At 43.8% G+C, this 22,278-nt stretch overlaps 1 long non-coding RNA gene across 2 annotated transcripts; it reads right to left on the bottom strand.

Moving 5' to 3' along the window:
* Window positions 1-1,313: 1,313 nt before the first annotated feature.
* On the bottom strand, window positions 1,314-11,928 carry LOC128406415 (uncharacterized). Of its 2 annotated transcripts, none has more exons than XR_008328490.1 (3): window positions 11,866-11,928; window positions 2,098-2,247; window positions 1,314-1,539 (listed from the first exon to the last, which is right to left on the bottom strand). It is a non-coding gene; the product is annotated as an uncharacterized LOC128406415 (long non-coding RNA). The 2 variants fall into 2 exon arrangements; XR_008328489.1 differs by lacking the exon at window positions 11,866-11,928 and adding an exon at window positions 11,439-11,555.
* Window positions 11,929-22,278: the final 10,350 nt, after the last annotated feature.

Genomic DNA, 22,278 nt, shown 5'->3' with positions numbered 1-22,278 from the left:
AAAATTATTGCTGTCCATTCCCCCAGGGCCAATAGGAAGTTCAGCTGTGATTCCAGCAACAAGCTAAAAAATAAATGATCACACACACAAAAAGAGGGGGGAAATGTTGTGAGGGTGAAAGAGGCTGGAGTGGTTAAGGGGGAAAGGGCCTGTTTGCTGTACTTTGATTTCTCTGCATTGCAAAAGTAAAGCAAGCAAGCTAAGGATTTGGAGGACATCTAAAAGGAGTTGAAACAAATATTGTCAGAGATGAGCTATCAGTGCCAAAATGTGAGAGCCAAGTCCAAGTCAGGCAACCAGACGAGGTGCTGGATTTAGTGCCAGGAAAGATCTGGAGTCATTGCTCAGACAAAGCCCAAGGCTGACTAAGAAGCCTCATTAGTCAGTCCTGGTGATGAAAGCCATTGACCATCCTCAATATCACTCTTCATTCAATGAGAGTATTGCCTTTCAGATGTTTTTGGCTCCTATCTCTGACTGTTTGCCATGCTGCGTGGAGCTGATGGAGTCCAATACCATCTGAAGGACCACAGGTTCCCCATCTCTGGTCTAAAGCCTTGCAGCAATTACAATACAGAGGGAAGGTTGAACCTATGAACCTCATAGCTCATACTCTAAGCCATTCTACTATATCTCATTAAAGATGATAAGCAGGAACCAACAACATTTTTGCAAACCCTGGGCCAGGAATGGGGAACACCAGTCATCCCTGACCATGCTGATGGGACTTGAGGCAAGATATTCTCCACCCTTGCTTTACTGCTTAGTATAGGGGGAATGTTTTTCAGCATCAGGGCCACATTCCTTTTGGGGCAATCTTCTGGGGGCCACGTGCCAATGGTGGGTGGAATTAGAGGCAAAAGTGGGCAGAGAAAGCTATATGAACCTTTGTATAGTGAGCTAGTTTCTACACACACACACACACACACACACACACACACACACACATATACATATACATATACACACCCCTCTCTGTACATGCATGTCCATCCTGTATGTCGCCTGGAAGAGTATAGAAAGGCCCCAACCACAGTGCCCATTGCCACTGCTGGCCTGTGTCCCTCAAGAGGGTTGGCCAAGGAAAAACATGGTCCTCAGGCTGAAGGAGGCCCCCAACCTCTAGTTTAGGAAATGTTCTAGCCTGTATCTTTGTTGAGACACAGCATGAGGCAACACCAGTCTGATGCTTGAACCTGAAAAGCTGATGCCTTCATCAGATTCCTTTGTAGCCAAAGGAGAAACCCTGTTTCTCTAAAATAATGCCATTAAGACATATTACAGCCCCGGATGTGCTAGTGCAGGGGACCCAATGCAATTCATTTACTTTTTAATAATAAAAAAAACATAATAAAAAACATACATCTTGCTGGTGGAGTGGGGGAGTTATCAATATATATTGTTTGCTGAGTGTGGTGGTTGATTCATCTCAATTGTTACCCAGATTGTGCATCATGTTCCTCAGTTTCAGGATAATTTGATGTGATGCCTCTCAACACAAAACATTTGCTCTCCATTCCATGTCCTCATCACCAGCTCCTGTGCACAATGAAATGGTTCATTTAATGAAGGACGTCCTATGTTTATTTATGCATTTCTCTGCAGTTTAATTCCTGGGTGATAATTACCCTCCTTGCCCAGTCTTCCTTTCTCTGCTGAATTAAAAAGGTTACCCACATATAAACACATCCTCAAGAGAACACAAGGACATTTCTCAGAAACCCTACAGATTAAGGCGCCACAAAAACCCTCAGATTAGCCTTAACCTTTTGCATCTTTTCTATTTTCACACCAACACCTATGTCACACTGCCCCATTTAAAGGAAGGTCCCTCTCAACCTGAAAGGGAATAATTGTCCTGTGGAAACTAAGGTGGCAATGACCCCCATAAATATTCTTTGTTTTGTTTGTGAATCAAATTCTTGTAGTAGTTCTTGTTTTTCCTCCTCCCACACCCTCCAGCTTCCTCTAACTTTAGATGCAATCCCTACAGCCCAGTGGTTCTCACTGGCAGTTAACCGTGCCATTCACTGTCTTGCCTTAAGAGGAAAGGAAAATAGCTGTTAACGGGAGAAATTGCAGCTAATTCCCACCTACCTGCCCGCTTCACCCACTTCCAGTGCTGCCTTGTGTTTTGATAGCATATTATATTTCCTAGTTCTCTTCATTTCCCCCTTTCTTCGAATAAACTTGCTGTCGTCCAGGCCCATGGAAAATGTTCATTGCACGCCATCCTATTCCAGCTAGCTGAGATGTACAGGCAGAAGAACTGAAATTTGAAATGCATCTCTTCAAGAGAGTTAGCATGCATGCAAAATGCAAGGGGGGGGTAGATAAAGATCATCATTAATATTCCCGCATATCCATCTTAAGCAAACGACACAGGAGGCTACAATCCACTTTTGAATGATATTCCAGTGGATCACTATAGAAGGCTGGGATTTTTAGCAGCTGCAGGTTCCTGGGATAGGAGTGGCCTCTTCCTCTTGATTTCCATAGAGGTTAATGGTGACTTGGCTTTCAGGTTCCAATATTTGATCCTTTCTCCATTTGGCTGACAACAGCAATATGGACTTTAATGGTCAGCCCATGGATGAGATACAGCCCTATAAATTCGGTCTGCTGTCTGCAGAGGAGGTGCTTTTTACATAAAGCTATTCTGAGACGACAGAGATCCAGTAAACTGAGCTCAGCTACATTACTGGAGATATATCTACACATTTTTATTACTGGAAGTGGCATTAGGCTGAGCAACCTGACAATTCCTGCTGCCCCTACCCATATAGAGTGATTGGGGAAATGAACTCATATCCACATGAATCCAGCTTCTTTCTGGGCCAAATGAGGCAAGATGCAGAAGATGCAATCATAGATCCTCTGTCATCTTTCTTCAAAGCAGCCACGGGGACTGAATTGGTTTGAGGCTAAATTGGATTGGACTGTGATGGTGGTGGTGTGGCAGTGGGAATCCCTTCCACAATGCAATTTCCCTGAATGAAATCTGCCTCTTCTCCAAAGGCACTAATGGTCACAAAAAAGACCCACTTGGGAGTTGCAGGTGGGGAGAAAGCATGTTGTTGTGGGCTTCCCACTAGGGCATCTGGTTGGCCACTGTGAGAACAGGATGCTCATGGACTAGAATGGCCATTAGCCTGATCCACCAGGCTCTTCTTATGTTTTTAAGACAGGAATAATATGCATAGTGGCTTTAGGGCATGTGTAGTTTAGTTCTGTGAAATAGTGCAGAGGACATGGTTAAATAAAACCATCTCCTTCAGAGCCCCAGCCTGATCTTGTGGCAGCTTTAAGGCAGGTATGAGGAATCTTTGTCCCCTGGGATGCTACTATACTGCAACTAATGCTCAATGGCAAGACATAAGGAGAGATGTAGTCCAAAACCACCTGGAGGTCCACATCTGCTTTACAGCTTTGAAAAAAGTGTTGGGAGACCCAGTTTCCCATTGACTTTCATGTTGTGCCCAGTTGTCTCTTACATTAAGTTCTCCCCCTGCCCCACTGAAAAAAAGAGGGGGAAAAAGCTTTTTCATGTCTAGAATCCAAAGTACCATCAAATTTTGCTAATGGGAACCAATGGGTTACTCGAGGGGTGGACTCTCCCTCACTGGAGGTCTTAAATCAGAGGCTGGATAGAAAGCCATCTCTTGGGGGTGCTCTAGCTCTGGATTTCCTGCACTGGGCTAGATGGCCTTACAAGACCCACTCCAAGTCTGATTCCATGTATCTAAGGCAAAGTCACGGCAAATGCTCAATAGACTGTTCTTGAATGAAAGAGGTAGGCATTTTCTCACCAAGAGATGGCAAAAGATATCCCTGGCCCACTCACTACAGTCTGAAGCTTCAGGCACAAATCTGAGTCCAGGAGCACCTCATACTCATAAGACTTATGGGAAGAGGGGGGCAGATGGAGAGAAGATGGAACTTCTACAGATGTATGTGTCATAGTAGTGTGAGATATAGTGGCACGAGCTTGGGGAAAGGACAACTCCTCTGACTCATCGGCTGAACACATTGTCCTGCACATATTTAAAGCAATGTGCCATTAAAAATTAATGATCTAGTTGGGGTGGGAGAGAATCTAGGAGATGCAGCCATGTTAATGCATGGAGAGAAAGAGAGAGAAACCTCAATGACCACAGCACTGGTCCTTTTTGAGATGATGTCATGGTTTCTTAAGAGAATATCATTGGAATGATGTGGCGATAAGAGTAGACACTGTTCCAGCACCCCAGATCATTCTTGGAAATGTCTCTGCCTTGAGGAGGTGAGCAACACCCCCCCCCTTTTCTGGGGCCACATTCCCTTGGGAGTAATCTCTCAGGGACTGGAGCTGAAGTCAAAAGTGGGTGGAACCAACTGCTACTTAGTCTTTCTTTCCCCCATATCCCCTCTCCTTGCTACTCATATAAAATTATGTAAAAGAGAGTATGTAGAGAGATAGGGCCACACATTGCCCATATGAACATAAGAAGAGCCTGCTGTATCAGGACAATGGCCCATCTACTCCAGTGTCCTGTTCTCACAGTGGCCAACCAGATGCCGGTGGAAGACCTGCAAGCAGAATTCAAGCCCTCTCTCCTTTCCTGTGGTCTCTAGCAACTGGTGTTCAAAAGCATTACAGCCTCCAACTGTGGCAGCAGAGCAGAGCCCTCATGGCTAGTACCCATTGATAGCCTTATCCTCCATGAAGTTGGCTAGTCCTCTTTTAATGCCATCCAGGTAGGTGGACATCACTACCTCCTGTGGGAGCAAGCTTAACTATGTGCTGTGTGAAGAAATATTTTCTTTTATCACCATTACCACTCCAAGCAGCAGCAGAGAGGGGAGAAAAAGAGATAAAAGAGGAAGACTCTCCACTGTTAGGAAACAGTGAGCAACACAATCCATTCTCTCTCTCTCTCTCTCTCTCTCTCACACACACACACACACATATGCAAGATACACACAAGCATAGAGTTCACTTTGCAAATTTGTGGGGCCATTTGATTTCAGCTCTAAAAATAAACATAACATGGATGGTATTCGTGATTTCAGCTTCCATCACCACCTCTAAAAGCAGAAGTGAAAAGAAAGAGAAAAGAGGAAGACTCTCCACTGCTCCTAAATGAGCATCCCCATTTATTCTCCCCATGCACAGAGAGAGAAAAAAATCAATCAAGACACAGAGAAGGAGTTCAATAACTGAAAACAGGGTGGCAGACTTGAGGGGCTGTTTGGTCTCAGCCCTAAAAAAATAAAATTCTAATTGAATAAATTCATAATATTGGTCTCTGGCACCACATCTCATGCTCTAGCCTTTTGGGAATTGTCATCTGTGAGCAAGTTTGAGGAGCAAGAGAGGGTTTCGCAATCCAAGTCTTCCTGGTTCTTTGCCAGGCTGCAACACACAGCTTCTCCAAATGCCGAAAGACAACTCTAAATGCTGAGAACGTCTTTTGGATGACTGGCTTGGAAAGGTCTTCTTTCTCCAATCTCCTCCCATACTTGTAGCCTTCAAGTCAAAGGAAAATAAAATTTTAAAATATCCTGCCAAACCTATGGTGCTTTTTGTTTTAGTTGTTTTAAATATTATTATTTTAGAGTAGAATTCTCCTATCTGGTTCCAGGTATTAACACATAGGCTGCACCAGATCAGACAAATGCCAACAGTAGCACAAATCAAAACACTGGGATGATGGAATTGAAGCAACACCCACCAGCTGGATGAACATTGTAGTAGGGCATGCCCTGGTAACATCCCAGCTGGGCTGCTGTAATACACTCTATGTGGAATTATCATTGAAGAAGAAGAGAAGAGTTTGGATTTGATATCCCACTTTATCACTAGCTGAAGGAGTCTCAAAGCAGCTAACAATCTCCTTTCCCTTCCTCCCCCACAACAAACACTCTGTGAGGTGAGTGGGGCTGAGAGACTTCAAAGAAATGTGACTAGCCCAAGGTCACCCAGCAGCTGCATGTGGAGGAGCGGAGACGCGAACCCGGTTCCCCAGATTATGAGTCTACCGCTCTTAACCACTACACCACACTGAGGGTTGTTTAGGAACTGCAATTTCTGGCATCAGTTGCCATGAACACATAGCACCCACTGGTTGCTCATTTGTTTCTAGATTAAATTCAAATGGATTCAAATCTCCAGGACCTGATGAGTTGCATCTAAAGGAGCTTGTGGATGTAATCTCGGAGCCTTTGTCTATAATATTTGAGAATTATTGGAAAACAGGTGAGGTCCCTGCAGAATGGAGGAGGGCAAACGTGGGGGAGGAGGAGGGGAGAGAAGAACCAAATAACTACTGACCAGTGAGCCTGACATCAATAGCAGGAAAGGCCCTAGAACAGATAATTCAACAGTTGGTCTGTGAGCATTTTGAAAAGGATGATGTGATTACTAAGATCCAGCATGGGTTTCTCAAAAATAAGTCATGCCAGACAAATCTCATTTCTTTTTTTTTAATGGAATTACAAACTTGGTGGATCAGAGGAGTGCTGTGGGCATAGTGTATCTTGAATTCAGTAAGGTTTTTGACAAAGTCTCCCATGATATTCTTGTGAGGAAGCTACTAAAATGTGGGTTGAATGAGGTAACTGTTTGGTGGATTTGGTTGACAGACCGAACCCAAAGAGTACTCATTAATGGCTCCTAGTCATCCTGGAAAAAAGCTACAAGTGAGTGCCACAGGGTTCTGTCCTGTTGTGACTTCCAAATTCTTCTCAGAAACGGATTTTAATTTGAGATGATAAAAGAAACTCCTTTGCCTCTTCCTCTCCCACCCTCCTCTGGTGAGCCTTCAAACCTTCCTCACTTCTGCTTAGCTGTCTGTTGCTCTGGTAGCAGCAGCAATGAGCGGAAGAGAGGAGGCCTGGAAGTTTATGGGTAAGTGGGGAGGTAGGGAAAGGGTTTGTAGGCTCGTGGAAGGAAGGGATTTTGGCAGCTTGGGAATGGTGGGGACTTTCTAGTGATAAGAGGGCTAAGGAAGGAGTCACTGGAAAGTGACTTTAATCCAACTGGTTTTTTAAAAAAATAATTTTTATTAACAGGCCAATCAAATCACGTTAATTCCAAATCACATTAGTTCCAAATTACACAGCCAATTTTTAAAATTTTTGTTGGGGGTACCCATACTTCGAGCTCCGAAAGGGATCCAAACATCCCTCTTGCTGCTGCTTTAATTACACAGTTCTGTCCAGATAATCTCTTTGTTATTTTCCTCATCTTCTTGTTGTTATCATATATTCCTTTCTTTGTCATCTCTGATAGTCTCCACAAGTGGGTTGAAAACAAAACATGTTATACCCTGTGTGGATTTTATGCTTCTCCAAGAGCCATATCAAAAAAAGACAGACACCATTTCCACTCCTCCGTACAAAACATTCCCACAGTCTGTCCGTTGATTTCCACAGGCCTGCCAGTCTGTCATCAATTTTCTCAGGGGGCCCTGCCAGGTCAAACTCACATTCTCTCACATTCCGATATAATAACCAACCATGGTCCTCCTCCCCTTCGTCCTCCTGTGGGCAGGTCTGCCATAACAAGTCTCTATTTATAACTGCGTCACAAAGCTTTCTTTGCTTTCCTGATGTTCCCACAAGCCATATCTTTGATTAGTAATTTATTTCCACACAGTTCTTAATTTCCTGCTTGTGATCAGTAATTGCAACGTTTCTTTCTTGGGGGGGGTTATTGGGTACTCACATAAGACAAAAAAAAGAAAAGTTTTTTCCTCCCCCCCCTTTTCAGTTTCGCTCCGACATACCAATCCTTTGATGAGTCTTCTTCTTGATTTATTATCCAGCCCGTTGCTCCACTTCACAGAGATCCCTTTAATTAGCAGTCTTTATTCCCGATCTTCACTCAAAGTATGTGCATTTGATTCTTTTCTAATTGTTTATTTTAAGCTGCTGCAACTAGCTGCGCAATCAGAGACAGCGTCAAGGAGAGCCAGACCCACACAAGGGCTTTGTGCCTAGTGCCCTCACCCCCTTCTTTCGAATCCAGGGGTGATTTATGGCAACAGCAAGCAAGGCAGTGTTCCCCATTCCCTTGGGGTACAAGGGAGGCTGCATACTCCCATATCAGCCTCTTAATTACCTCGTGTGAGCCGGAGAGATGGTATTGTCAGGTATCTTCCAATGCGCCCCTAGCGGCCCCCTAAATCCAACTGTTTAGCATAAAGATCTTCTCCTGTTTTTACTGTTGGCAGGATGGTCCAAGACTAGCTTTATTAAATCTATGATAATCTATGGTTTAAAGAGCTACTAATCTTTTTCATATCTGTGGCTAGAAATATAATAATACAATATTGGAAAACAGCTACCAACTTAACTCTAGAGGTATGATCAGATAGAATATGGAATGCAAAGACCAAAGACAGTTTTGATACTGTATGGTGCATGTTTATTTAGTATAGCGGAAAAGACAATGTTGCCCTCTCACCACCTGCTACCCATGACGCACTATGGGACAATCATGTTAAGTCATATTGTAGAATACACCTAACTGATGTAATCAATTCTAAACCATTTACAAACTTAGGGCTTGTCCATACTTACCTTTTGTCCCACTCTTTTTTGCCACAGGTCTGTGCTTAAAAGCTCTGTGTCCAAGCTATGGTCTTTTCGCCCGGGAGCTTTCCCTTCAAAAACCTGCTCTTTAGCACTCAGTAGGAGCAAACATCAGTTCAGGGTTCCCACAGATTGCTGTTTGCTTTGTTTGAGCTTTAAAGAGAGGGGCTTTTTTGTGGGGAAAGCTCCAGAGCAAAAACAAGGATGGTCAAACATGGAGCTTTAAAGTACAGACCATGCATGGAAAGAGCAAAGGAAGTGTGGATAAGCCCTCTATGTTTGACTGCATTATTTATGTTGTGTGTACATGAAATGTTCCTCCGGGAATGGCAGCATATGGGTATTCTTTGTTATATTAAGAAACTGAAAAATAAAGTTAAGAAGGAAAAACAAACAAACAATGGAAGTTGTGTACAATGCTACCTAAAGAGGCATGAGTCAATAATTTCTGGGATATAGCCCTGACTGAATGTCTAACACAACACAAACAAGTGGTGGGAGGTGAAGCAAAAAAAGATTGGTTCAAAGAAGTGTGATTTTTATCTTATTTTTACTGTATTAATAAGGGCTCTGAATTCTCAGGCCCACCCAGTACCCATGCCTCACTTTGGAGGAGCTATACTAACACTTGAAAATCACACAGAGTTGGTAACTCACTTTCTGAGACAATCCACTGCTTCGATCTATTCTGTCTCTGTACTAGGTATTATATCTCTTACGTATATCTACTCAAAGGTGTTCTATTTTGCTTTCTTGAAATCAATAAAGCAGGCAACAATTAACCTATCAGTTGTTAAGGGCTGTGCATATCGCATATTGACCCAAGAGCCTTGAACCTGGCTTGGTAGCATACAAGCTGCCATTGCAGATGTTTTGCCAAAGGCGCTATATGCCCTCAGCCATCTGCCCTCATCAGCAGTCTAGCTGCTGCATTATGCACTAACTGGAGGATCTGGACCAGGCCCAAGGGCAGCCCAAAAGAGAGTGCATTGCAGTAAACCAGCATAAGAGATGTGTGCATTTCCCTGCCTTCACTCTGAAGTGGTACAACTCAGAAGGCGTTTTACCAGCTCAGTGAAACCAGGCCCAGAATCTCTTGCCTTCCAACGTTCTCCATCTGGAGAGTGGGAAGGGGAAAGAGAGAGAGACAGCACTTGATACCTCACAGGGGTATTGTGAGGACACCATTAAAGTCTGTGAGGCCCTCCTTTTACATGGAAGGGGAAACATAGGATGGGGGTAGGGTCACGCAAGTCCTTGAGATTGATGGATTGACCTTATGACTGCAGGGGCCTGTTCAGGCCCAGCATGTCACATCAGTGTTTCTCTGGAGAAGGCCAGAATTAGCAGACCTCTTCTTCCTCCCCCGCCCTCTCCAAGGCCTCCTGAGGGGCTGAGTTTGCTGCTCCAGCAACGCTCCCAGATAGCGTTGGCTCAGGGCATCAGAGCGTCATCTTGCATCCCACAGACAGATTGCCAGAGCACTGGAGCTCTTGGAAGTGCCTAACTTTGATGTATGGCTGATAGTTCTTGTAGGAAGTGTCTTAAAATCCTCTCATTTATCAGGGTTGTTTTCACGGTGCGCATGGCTGAAGATGAGAAGCAAGCAGATTTATTCGGGGAGGAAGCCAGCTAATCCTATTTAAGCAGTTAAGGAGGAGAGGGGCTCGTTCCCTCAAGTTCAGTGGAACACTGAGATGAGCTTCACCAACACACACACACGCACCACACGTGGGACACTTCCCAGACACTTCCTTGGCAGGTCTGTCGGAAGCAGATGCTTCTGCTGCTAGCAATTGCTTAGAGGCGTCGCTGGAAGCACTGTCCCACTCTGTAAGGACAACAGAAGGTGACCTGCAGCTGAATACGGCTGCTCTACAATTCTTTGCAAAATCTCTGGACACTGTTTAAGAGGGCAGAATACTGGCTATGTCCAGGAAATTCCAAACATATGGCAACCCAGTGCTAAAAGCAAACTCAGAAGAGGAGGGCCGATTCACACGTGTGTACATCACTTGGTCTTTTGTCACTCAGTCTTACAGTGGATTTTGTGGGCTCTGGCCAGTGGAATGTGTGTGGCAGGACACCTCATCCCCTGCCACAGTCACCATCTTGTATTGTATAGTGATTTTGGTCTTTCTTTATGTGAAACACTGCTGGGCCACTCTTTGGCCATACTTTCAAACACCATTACGTACAGAATTTCCATTCTAATTTTCAAACACCATTACGTACAGAATTTCCATTCTAATTTTCACCCAGGCTGCTTACAATAAAGTAGTGAAAACCCATAAATAACTGTCTTTAAAAGCTTTTCAAAGTAGCTTGTCAGCAGAATGTGTTGAAGAAGACAGGCAGGCACCCAGTAGGCCAGTGATGACAGAATCATTTTCAACCAAAGGGCCACATTGCTAGAGCACAACTCCAGCTATGTCGACCAAATAGCCTCTGCTCACTCCATCATTGCTGCCGTCTGTGGTTTGGACTGGCAGTGGTAAGTAGAAGACCAGCACAGGCTGTCTTTCCGTTGCTACTGCCAAGTAGATTTCAATTAGGATTAATGTAGCTCGCAACCGGATGAAAGGAGGAGGAACAGGTTCCCCATTACTTAGATTTTGGTTGAATCATGAATGTTAAATTCTGATAATGAATAATATCGCTTTTTATGAGGTAGTCCAGGAAGGGGTTGTTCTATCTTAGCTTCGTTTTATGAGGCTTGGATTTCTTTTGTCAGCTACTGAAACAGCCCTAATTCAAATGAGCATATTGCAGGTTGTGTTTTATCAACTCTGAGAGCGCAAGCCATTATTTTTAGGGTAATATAACTTTGTATCAGGCATGCAGCTCAGTTCCATTTTTACCTTATGCGTCCATGGTTGCTGCAGTCCGGGAGTGGGGGGATCTCAGGCCCAGGGGCCTAATGAGGGCCCTCTGTTTGGCCCTGGGGGCATATCAGGCCACACACCTCTGTGGTGCTTCTGCTGGGCTGAAATTAACCCTTGAACTGGGTTGATGCTTCTTGCTTCTGCAGTTGAAAAGATAGGAATCTTGTGGTGTTTTTATAGCTGAAATGCAGTCTACCATATAAATGTACTGTAACCATGACATAATTGCTCCACCCACATTTGCAATTGGCCCTGTTCACTACTCACATGTGATCTCCTGACAGGTTACCCATAAGGAAATGTGGCCCTCGGATTGAAAAAGACCCCCCCACGCCTGCTAATCCTGTCAACAGAATGACACAGGAATAAGGTAATGATATCACCAGCAAAACCCTATCCTTACCTTGGCCACCTCTCTGAGCCAGCTTGGTCAGGGCCATTTGGGACCCCACTGGTCCTTTTGATCTGTCCTTTTAATCTGTATATTCTACAACCCAAAATAAAGGACATGGATGGCACTATGGGTTAAACCACAGAGCCTAGGACTTGCCGATCAGAAGGTCGGAATCCCCACGATGGGGTGAGCTCCTATTGCTCGGTCCCTGCTCCTGCCAACCTAGCAGTTCGAAAGCACATCAAAGTGCAAGTACATAAATAGGTACCGCTCTGGCGGAAAGGTAAACAGTGTTTCCGTGTGCTGCTCTGGTTCGCCAGAAGCAGCTTAGTCATGCTGGCCACATGACCCGGAAGCTGTATGCCGGCTCCCTCAGCCATTAAAGCAAGATGAGTGCCGCAACCCCAGAGTCGTCCGCAACTGGACCTAACGGTCAGGGGTCCCTTTTGCTTTACATCTTAAAATGCGCTTTTGAACATGTGATATTAATCAATATCCTTTTAAAGTAGATTATGACTTATACGCACATGGGCTAATGAGAGAGTTTTATACAATATACCATTCATAGGAACATGGGAAGCTGCCTTATGCAGACCACTGGCCCTGTTTGCTCAGTATTGTCTGCACTGACCGGCAGCAGTTCTCCAGGAATTCAGACCAAGTTCTCTATCAACCCTACCTGGAGATACCAGGGATTGAACCCTGGACCTTTTGCATGCAAAGCAGATGCTCTAACCACTGAACAAGGTTCCTGCCCAAGGGAAGTTTGGTTCTGTAATTAAAAATCTATTTTAAAATTGTTGTCCTACTTCCCAGAAAAAGGTCCAGCAAGGTCTGAAATATATTGGAATTATAAATATCTCTTTGGCCTACCCTACTGCTTTTTGCTCCCACTTCCAGTCGCTTATTGGAGTTCTCATGGGGGTGGGTGGCATTCTTTGCTTTCCTGTCTTGGTCAGAGTCAAGATCCAAGTTATTGCTCATGGTGATGCCTGCAGGAGACAAGTTGCTTCCCTGCAGCAGCAACTGAAACTGCCTTTCCCCATTTTCTGTTGCCCTCTTCAGCCCCAGAGATTCTTAGCACAGTCAAAACAAATCTACTATTGACTGGTCTCCCTCAACACAGAATTCCTGTGTGTGTGCTTTTCTTCCCCCACTCCCTTCAGTGGGATATCTTTTTATCCTTCAAATAATGTTTGTGACCTCGTAGTCACGGCAGCTTCTAAGCACTCTTTGAACCCAGTATTGATCCTGCAATTAAAACACATTGCAGCTGCTTCAGGTAGCTAGCCAGACTGAGATCTCTGCTTTGGAGTCTGCTTTCTTAAAACCTTCATTTCTTCTTCTGTTAAATTGATTATTATTATTATTATTTTTAAAATCCTTTAATGATATGTGCAAGAGCGGGGAGAGTAGAGCCCAGTCTTGATTACTAGTACAGTTTGGGAAGTGGTTTTGTTTCTCAGGATTTTTAGCTCATTGTCTCCAACTTGTGCAGAAACCAGATTTGCCTAGAATTTCTAATTGTATCTACACCTTCCATTCTAATCATCCACCCCTGTCTTGTGTTAATTGCTGAACTGTTAGGGTTGTTGGGATACTGCCAGGGAGACAAAGTCCATCATAGCCCCCAAGCCGGCTGCTGGACGATCCATCGATCTCCTGTAGACACGCAGTATCAGCAATTAGCGACACAAAGCCTCAGAAATAGTATTCCACATTCTTAGGCTGGTGCACACTCTATCAGCAGAAATCACACAGCGAAAGATGCACAGCAGGAGAGCATTTTTCCAAGTTTATTCAGCGGTGATCAGAACAAAGAAAAACATGAATGCCTGCTTGCGTGTTCAGGCAACAACAAAAACGAAAGCAAAGACACAACAGAAACATCCTGTGAAACAGGAAGTACGCAGGCTGTGACACAAACATCCTGCTCCCTTTTAAGGTGGAACGGAAATATCCTAACAAGGGTCTCTCCTGTGGGTCAAAGGAAGGGCAGTATGAACTCGTGTATGGAAGATATAGTTCCAGGCAGAGCAATGGTAGCTTGTGCCCATTAGGACCGGTAGGGCAGAAGGAAGGGAGACCAATCAGTAGGTGGAGCCAGAGCCAATGACAGGAAAAGCCAACTCATTCTTGTTTTCTCCTCATCTTTCTGCCAGAAGAGTTCTACAAAGGCAACCCTGAGTCTAAGGAGGAGGAAGCTGACAGTGCTATTCTCTGGACTGGTTCTAAGTAAGGAGGCAGACAGGTAGAGGCTGGCTGAGGGCTGACCAGGGTTGGTGGTGCCATTCCCCATTCACTTTAATGGACCAGTCACCACTGAGCAAGGCAGGGTAATTGAATCTACTGGTAGATCTTCAGGTTATGTAAAGTAGACTCTCAATAGTTCATCCAAAGCAACAACAAAAGGCTCCCTCTCCTTAGGTTGCAATCTTAACTCTACTTACCTAAGAGTAAGTTCCATTGACATCAGTAGGATGTCCTTCTGAGTAGATGTGCCTAGGAATGTGTTGTTCATTAGGTTGCTGAAAATGAAGACAGTCTGGTAGGGTTGAAGGAGACAAGGAGTGTCTGTAAAAAGACTAAAGCTGTGTACACGTTTAGCAGCTTGGAAGGCAGTGAGGTCATTTCATGTCACTTCATTTCGAGTCCCATTGTTATGTCTTATGACCACAAGGAAGCACATATGTCTTCACCCAATGCCCAACTTGAACTCCCCCTGTGCTGTTCAGTTCACTGAAGCTACCATCTGCACACCTGCTGTCATCTGAGCAGGCACACCTGATGCCTGACATGTATGCACTTCAGCTTCCATTTCCATTTTCAAATTGGATGGAAGCTGGTTTGGTGGAAAACACATTAAACAGGAGTATTTATCAGGAAGCCACAGGGTGCCTAGGGACTGTGACTATCATCACATGTACTCGTTTTCAAACACTAGCAGTGGGTACACACACACTGGAGTTGGAGCAAGCAGTAATATGTACACAGCCATAGAAATCAGTTCTTGTCCTCAAAACAGATTCCTGGGCTGGGCATGTGCTCAGAGGCACCTTGGTTGACTTCAAGTGTGCAAAAGCCCCACCCCCATTTTGCATCTGGCTCTGTATGGTTTATCATGAGGTTCTTGCGGGGAAATATTAATTGATAAAAGTCTCATTCAGCTATGGAATGAAGTTATATTTGTATCTGCATATGTACATTAATGTGCATCTAATAACATTTATCCCTTTTTGGTCTCTTAGGACTTTTTTAAGGATGGGAGTGAATTAGAGTAGAAGAGAAATTTGTTTAGTCAATATTTTAAGCAAATTCCTGGACTGGAATTGGAATATAATGACCCTTCAGATTTAACACTTCTTCAGATTTTGCAATACTTCCTGGTATAAAAATGCAGAAATGTGTTAAAATGCATATTTTATGATGCAATATGAAAATATGTTTAGGAATGTGTGCATTGGAATAAAATAGGGTTTAAATATGGATTTTGTGCTGTTATTTAAATATGAATTTTTATACTTTTAATTTTTAAAATATCCACAGATTAATGTGTAGATAGGACAGAATGGACAGAAGGATTAACATGCAAAACAGAGAGGGACTAAATATAAGAGAGATCTATCCATCCCTAGATTATTTATTATTGGTTTATAACCATTTTTATTCATAGTAGACTTATTGAAATTAATGGCCTTAAGTGACTCATTTCCACTAATGGGTTTACTCTCAGTATGACTAATATTGGATACATCCCATTGTTTGTGATTCTGATTCATTTCAAATGATGATTTATTCTGAATGTGATGATCTTGCATCAGTTTTCAAAATACTGAATAAATAAATAAACACAGTCCCAACTTAAGTCTGGCTGCATACACACCAACCGATCTGCAGCGCAGAAATATATTCTCCATATATATATATATATATATATATATATATGTTTGGCATACTGCACCACAAAATTCAGAGAAGTGTGAATTTTGAAGGATAGGTGTTTCAGTCCATGTATTGTTTCAGGAAGTATGAATTAGGGAGTTTTGCACTAAAATGAAAACAAAGCTTAATTTCTTTCTCATCTCTAGTTGATCCCAAAGGGGAAGTATCAATGCAAAGAATGAGGTGAGCCCATTGACCCCCCTCCCAACTCAAAGCTTGTGTTGATCATGCTCCTTCATTTTCCTCTGTGTGACCAAATTTCTTTTCTCTCTTCCTAAGCCCACATGGCCCCTATTTTCCCTGTTGCTGATCTGCTTCAAGCCTACTCAAGGTCAGCAAAGAGGGATATATTTTAAATGGCGAGGGCTCTTATGAGCATTTTTTCCCCCTGGATTCCCCAGAAGCAAAAAAGTAGCATTTACACAGTAAGTCTTGTAGATCAAGGTCTTCCGAGCCTTTCAACATCCTAAAGCCCGCACAGACTTTCAACTCTTATCCCCAGCCCGTTGGCGGAAAGAAGAGAAAGAGAGGAAAAATGAATCGAACACAAAGCCTTTGCCTGGAGGTCTGGTGCAGAAGGCTTGGACTCAGAATTGTTTCAATCTATGTAAATATCAGGAAATTAAATTCCATATGTCCTGTGCCAGATGCTCCCAGCTGCTGCAGCTGTGCTCAGAATGGTAAGTAGACAGTTCTGATTTATCAAAGCAGATTTTATTTATTTATTTATTTTCCAGTGTCATTCCTTGAAAGGGAGGGAGAAGAACAGTTTGTCATTGGGAGGGCAGAAGTGTAATGCACAAGAGTGATTTGATGCCAACGATCTGACAAAAGGGATCATTGGTCAAATGTGGAGATCCAGGCAAGGCTGGAATCTGGAAGACCCCAATAAGGGTCTCAGTGTTCTTGGCGCATGTTCTTGGCATCAAAATATTTTGTTTATGCTGAAGAGTATAGGAGTCACATGCATATGGAAAAATGCACTCACTCAGGCTTGGAGTGCAAGTGACTCTTGTTTGTAAACCAACCTTCTGTGCATCGTCAAAAGATGTAGGAGATGAATGTGAATGATTCCATCCCTCTGACTATTGGCAACCCTTTCCAGCCCCTTGGCCTGCAAACAGCTGGACTCTCTGAGCAGTGCTTCTCCATCCTACATCTTTGGGGGCCAGTAGGAAATATATATGGAGTGTTAAGGGTGATGGTGGAAGAGGCACAGCTTCAAATCTCTGCTCAGTCATAAAGCTTGCTGGGTGTGCTCCTCAAAGCTGAAATATGTTTAGCCCCCTTAGCTAGTTCACAGGAACTCCTGTGAAGATGGATGACATAAGAATTGTATGAGATCAGTAAGCCAACTCCTCTTGACTGACCTCTATTTCCATTTGCAGTGTCAGAATATTTGTTAAATATGTATCTTTCCCACTTTATCAATGAAATTACTTCAAATTTAAAACAAAAACCAAAGCTCAATTCCAGTTCTGATACTGACACCATAGAGTTGGCCATGTTTGACAGGCCCATTCCTGTTACCCAGCTCTTCTGCACTTCCTATGTGGGAAGAGAAGATAAAGTGGGGAGCTAGCTCTGTGAATTTAGGCTCCCCATGTAATGTAGAAACTTGTGCAGTCAGATGTCTAAGTGGTGGAAGGACCCTATTTTCATGGAGCAGGCTCCCCTCTTCAGATCTTCTCCAATAAGGAGTGGAGGGATGTGATGGAAACAAGAGGGCAGCAAGCATGGCTCCACTCCTTCCGCTCTCATAATTTGAACTGTACATTGTTACTGGCATCTCTCTCAGGAGACAATGGAAGAGTGCACCTTTGGGTGTAAAGTCAAACCATTGGAGCGTTTACAGCACCAGCTGTGGCTGTAGAGACCGATACAGAAGAAACATATGTTATTGCAGGTGGGGCAGATGGAGGCGTCTGGTTTTGCTGCTACAGGTGCACTATGGCATTTCTTCTCTTTGCAGTCCTCCCAGCGGTCATTCCTCCTCTGGTCACTGCTGCAGATACACGACCTGACTGTCTGACTCCAGGCACTGTGATAATCTACAAGGAATTGTGTGAAGGGCTGAGTACATGAATAGACCTGGATTCAATATGAACTGAGTGCAAAACTCACAGGCCCAGATTGATCCTCATTCCATTTGCGGTGCTCTAGCAACTTCTGGAAGAAACGTCACAAATTTTGCCACCTATCTTAATTTCAAACCCAACTTCAAAAATGGACGTGGAACTATACCCCCTTCCATTATTGACTCTCCCTTCCTCCAAAGAAAGATCAGCCCTTTGAGAACATTTGGTCCAGCACTAACCTAAACATTACAGCAGTATCCCAGGCATAAGGAGTCTTTGAAGATATATAGTTCTCTAAGGCTCCTTTGTCCAATTCAAACTTTTTTCCATAACTAATTGTAAAGCACATTGAAGAACATTTTTTGTGGAGGCCTTTGAATGTCACATGGTAGTTGATTAACATGTAAGAATCCAGCCATACATAGGGACCTAATTAGGGAGTCAAAACCCTTTTGTGGAAACATAAGGCAGGCCAACAACCCTTCTTCTCCAGCATCTTGTTCTCATAGTGGTCAACTAGATGCCTGTGGGAAGCCTGGAAGCTGGACATGAATGCAAGAATACTCAGCCCACCTGCAATTCCCAGCTTGTGCTTGTGTCAGGATTGGGCTATGGGCAGAGGTGAGCGAGGAGCAGGGTTGGGGGAGACATTTAGTTTAGTTTTTATTCCAAGGTGACAATGCCTGATTTGCAGTTTCTGAAACAATATGTGAAAGAGCCACCAAAATTCCTCCTCAGAATTTTGTCATGAGGTTCTCCAGCCAAATAATTTTTGCAAAAAAACCCAAAAAACTGTATAGACTGGGAGGAATTGTGAATGTAAATGGATATATGAGTGAAAACAACAAGAATAAAAGGCATTATATGAAAGAAAATTGCCTTCAATTTTGGTGTATGCACGTGTGAAATTACATTAAAAATGTGCGGATTGGGAGCTGGTGAATGATTATTTCTTGCATCTGTCCTAAATCTTATAACATTCAGCTTCCTTGGATGTTCCCTCATTCTAGCATTATGAGAGAGGGTCAACCTCTTCCAGAGGCCTTTAAAAGAGAAAAAGAAGGCAGAGGGCAGTAAGAAACAAACAAACAATAATCAGATAAATAACCCCTGCTTCCACCCTTAGTATGTTTGGGTTTGGGCAAAGAGAGGTTTGGGCTGTTTCTTCGTAGGCCTCTTTTCCTTTGAACTGTCAGCCTAAGTCAACGTATTGGAAACACACACGAGGAAATGAAGGGGAAAGCAAGAATGTATGTTGCGAGGAATTCCTCAGACATATAATGAGAACCCAGAGGAGGATGGCAGGCTGACAGATTTGCTGTCTGGATATGTAGTAGGCCTCAAAAAGGGCCTGCGAAAGAAACAACAGTGAAGTTAGAGGCTGTAGGAATGCCAGAAAAACACCTTTTTCCTGTGATAGTTATGGTGATGATATTGCTAGTACTATAGTCAGCTTAAGAAAGGAAGGAAGGAAGGAAGGAAGGAAGGAAGGAAGGAAGGAAGGAAGGAAGGAAGGAGTATGGTGGTGGTGGTCATCACTACTACTACTGCTGAGGAACTGTTAGTGGGTGGTTCCCTAGACCAGATGGATGGGAGGTTGACTGCTCTTGATGGGGTTAGACTCCCTCTGAAGGAGAGGGTACGTAGCTTGGGGGTACTCCTGGGTCCTTTGCTGTCGTTCAAGGCTCAGGTGGCCTGGTGACCCAGCTGCACCCCTATCTGGACAGGGATAGCCTAACTACTGTTGTCTATGCTCTGGTAACTTCTAGGTTAGATTACTGCAACACGTTATATATAGAGCTGCCTCTGAAGACAGTTCAGAAACTTCAGCTGATACAGAATTCAGAGGTCAGGTTGCTCATTGAGGCAGGCAGTTTGAGTATCTAATGCCAATCTTGGCCCTATTCCATTGGCTGCCAGTCACTTTCTTGGCCCAACTCAAAGTGCTGATTTTGACCTATAAAGCCTTTAGTGGCTCAAGACCACAATACCTCAAGGCCTGTCTCTCCCCTAACAAACTGACCTGGACCCTACAATCACCATCTGAGGACTTTCTTCATGTCCATACAGAGGCCTGAAGGGTGGCAACACAAGAATGTGCCTCTTCTGCAGTGGCTCCCAGCTTGTGGAATGCTGTCCCCAAAGGAGGCTTACCTGAAACTTTTCTTACATATCTTTAGGCACCAGACAAAAGCATTCTTCTTCAGCCCTTTGGCTGGTTAAGTAGAATCATAGAATCATAGAATCATAGAGTTGGAAGAGACCACAAGGGCCATCGAGTCCAACCCCCTGCCAAGCAGGAAACACCATCAGAGCACTCCTGACATATGGTTGTCAAGCCTCTGCTTAAAGACCTCCAAAGAAGGAGACTCCACCACACTCCTTGGCAGCAAATTCCACTGTCGAACAGCTCTTACTGTCAGGAAGTTCTTCCTAATGTTTAGGTGGAATCTTCTTTCCTGCAGTTTGGATCCATTGCTCCGTGTCCGCTTCTCTGGAGCAGCAGAAAACAACCTTTCTCCCTCCTCTATGTGACATCCTTTTATATATTTGAACATGGCTATCACCCCTTAACCTCCTTTTCTCCAGGCTAAACATGCCCAGCTCCCTTAGCCGTTCCTCATAAGGCATCGTTTCCAGGCCTTTGACCATTTTGGTTGCCCTCCTCTGGACACCTTCCAGTTTGTCAGTGTCCTTCTTGAACTGTGGCACCCAGAACTGGACACAGTACTCCAGGTGAGGTCTGACCAGAGCAGAATACAGTGGCACTATTACTTCCCTTGATCTAGATGCTATACTCCTATTGATGCAGCCCAGAATTGCATTGGCTTTTTTAGCTGCCGCGTCACACTGTTGGCTCATGTCAAGTTTGTGGTCAACCAAGACTCCTAGATCCTTTTCACATGTACTGCTCTCAAGCCAGGTGTCACCCATCTTGTATTTGTGCCTCTCATTTTTTTTGCCCAAGTGCAATACTTTACATTTTTCCCTGTTAAAATTCATCTTGTTTGTTTTGGCCCAGTTCTCCAATCTGTCAAGGTCGTTTTGAAGTGTGATCCTGTCCTCTGGGGTGTTAGCCACCCCTCCCAGTTTGGTGTCATCTGCAAATTTGATCAGGATGCCCTTGAGTCCATCATCCAAGTCGTTGATAAAGATGTTGAATAAGACCGGGCCCAAGACAGAACCCTGTGGCACCCCACTAGTCACTCTTCTCCAGGATGAAGAGGAACCATTGTTGAGCACCCTTTGGGTTCGGTCAGTCAGCCAGTTACAAATACACTGAGTGGTAGCAAAGTCAAGACCGCATTTTACCAGCTTCTTTACAAGAATATCATGGGGCACCTTGTCAAGTGCCTTGCTGAAATCAAGGTAGGCTACATCCACTGCGTTCCCTTCGTCTACCAGGCTTGTAATTCTGTCAAAAAACAAGATCAGGTTAGTCTGACATGACTTATTTTTCAGAAATCCATGCTGACTATTGATGATCACAGCATTCCTTTCTAGGTGTTCACAGACTGTTTGCTTAATGATCTGCTCCAGAATCTTCCCTGGTATTGATGTCAAACTGACTGGGCGGTAATTATTTGGGTCCTCTCTTTTCCCCTTTTTGAAAATAGGGACAACATTTGCCCTCCTCCAGTCTGCCGGGACTTCGCCTGTTCTCCAGGAATTCTCAAAGATGACTGCCAGTGGTTCTGAGATCACATCTGCCAGTTCTTTTAATACTCTTGGATGCAGTTCATCTGGCCCTGGAGACTTGAATACATCTAAACTAGCCAAGTATTCTTGTACTATCTCCTTAGTTATTCTGGGCTGTGTTTCCTCTGCTGAATCATTTGCTCCAAATTCTTCAGGTCGGGCATTGTTTTCTTTATCGGAGAAGACTGAGGCAAAGAAGGCATTGAGGAGTTCAGCCCTTTCTGTGTCCCCTGTTTGCATTTCACCATCTTCTCCTCTGAGTGACCCCACTGTTTCTTTGTTCTTCCTTTTGCTACGGACATACCCATAAAAGCCTTTTTTGTTGCTTTTAACCTCTCTAGCAAGCCTGAGTTCATTCTGTGCTTTAGCTTTTCTGACTTTGTGTCTACACGTGCTGGCTATTTGTTTGAATTCCTCTTTGGTGGTTTCCCCCCTTTTCCATTTTTTGTACACATCCTTTTTTAATCTTAACTCAGTTAAAAGTTCTTTAGATAGCCACCTTGGCTTCTTTAGGCACCTTCCATGTTTCCACCTCATTGGTATTGCCTGAAGTTGTGCTTTTACTATCTCCCTCTTAACAAACTCCCAGCCATCATGAACTCCCTTTCCTTTTAGTATTACTCTCCATGGGATCTCACCCAGCAGTTCCCTAAGTTTTATGAAGTCGGCTTTCTTAAAGTCAAGAAATTGAGTCCTAGTGTGC

The sequence above is a fragment of the Podarcis raffonei genome, chromosome Z (genome assembly GCF_027172205.1).
Source record: "Podarcis raffonei isolate rPodRaf1 chromosome Z, rPodRaf1.pri, whole genome shotgun sequence".
NCBI classification, from domain to species: Eukaryota; Metazoa; Chordata; class Lepidosauria; order Squamata; family Lacertidae; genus Podarcis; species Podarcis raffonei.
Note: the sequence above shows the minus strand (reverse complement) of the source record. Positions and strands in the feature narration are given on the sequence as shown.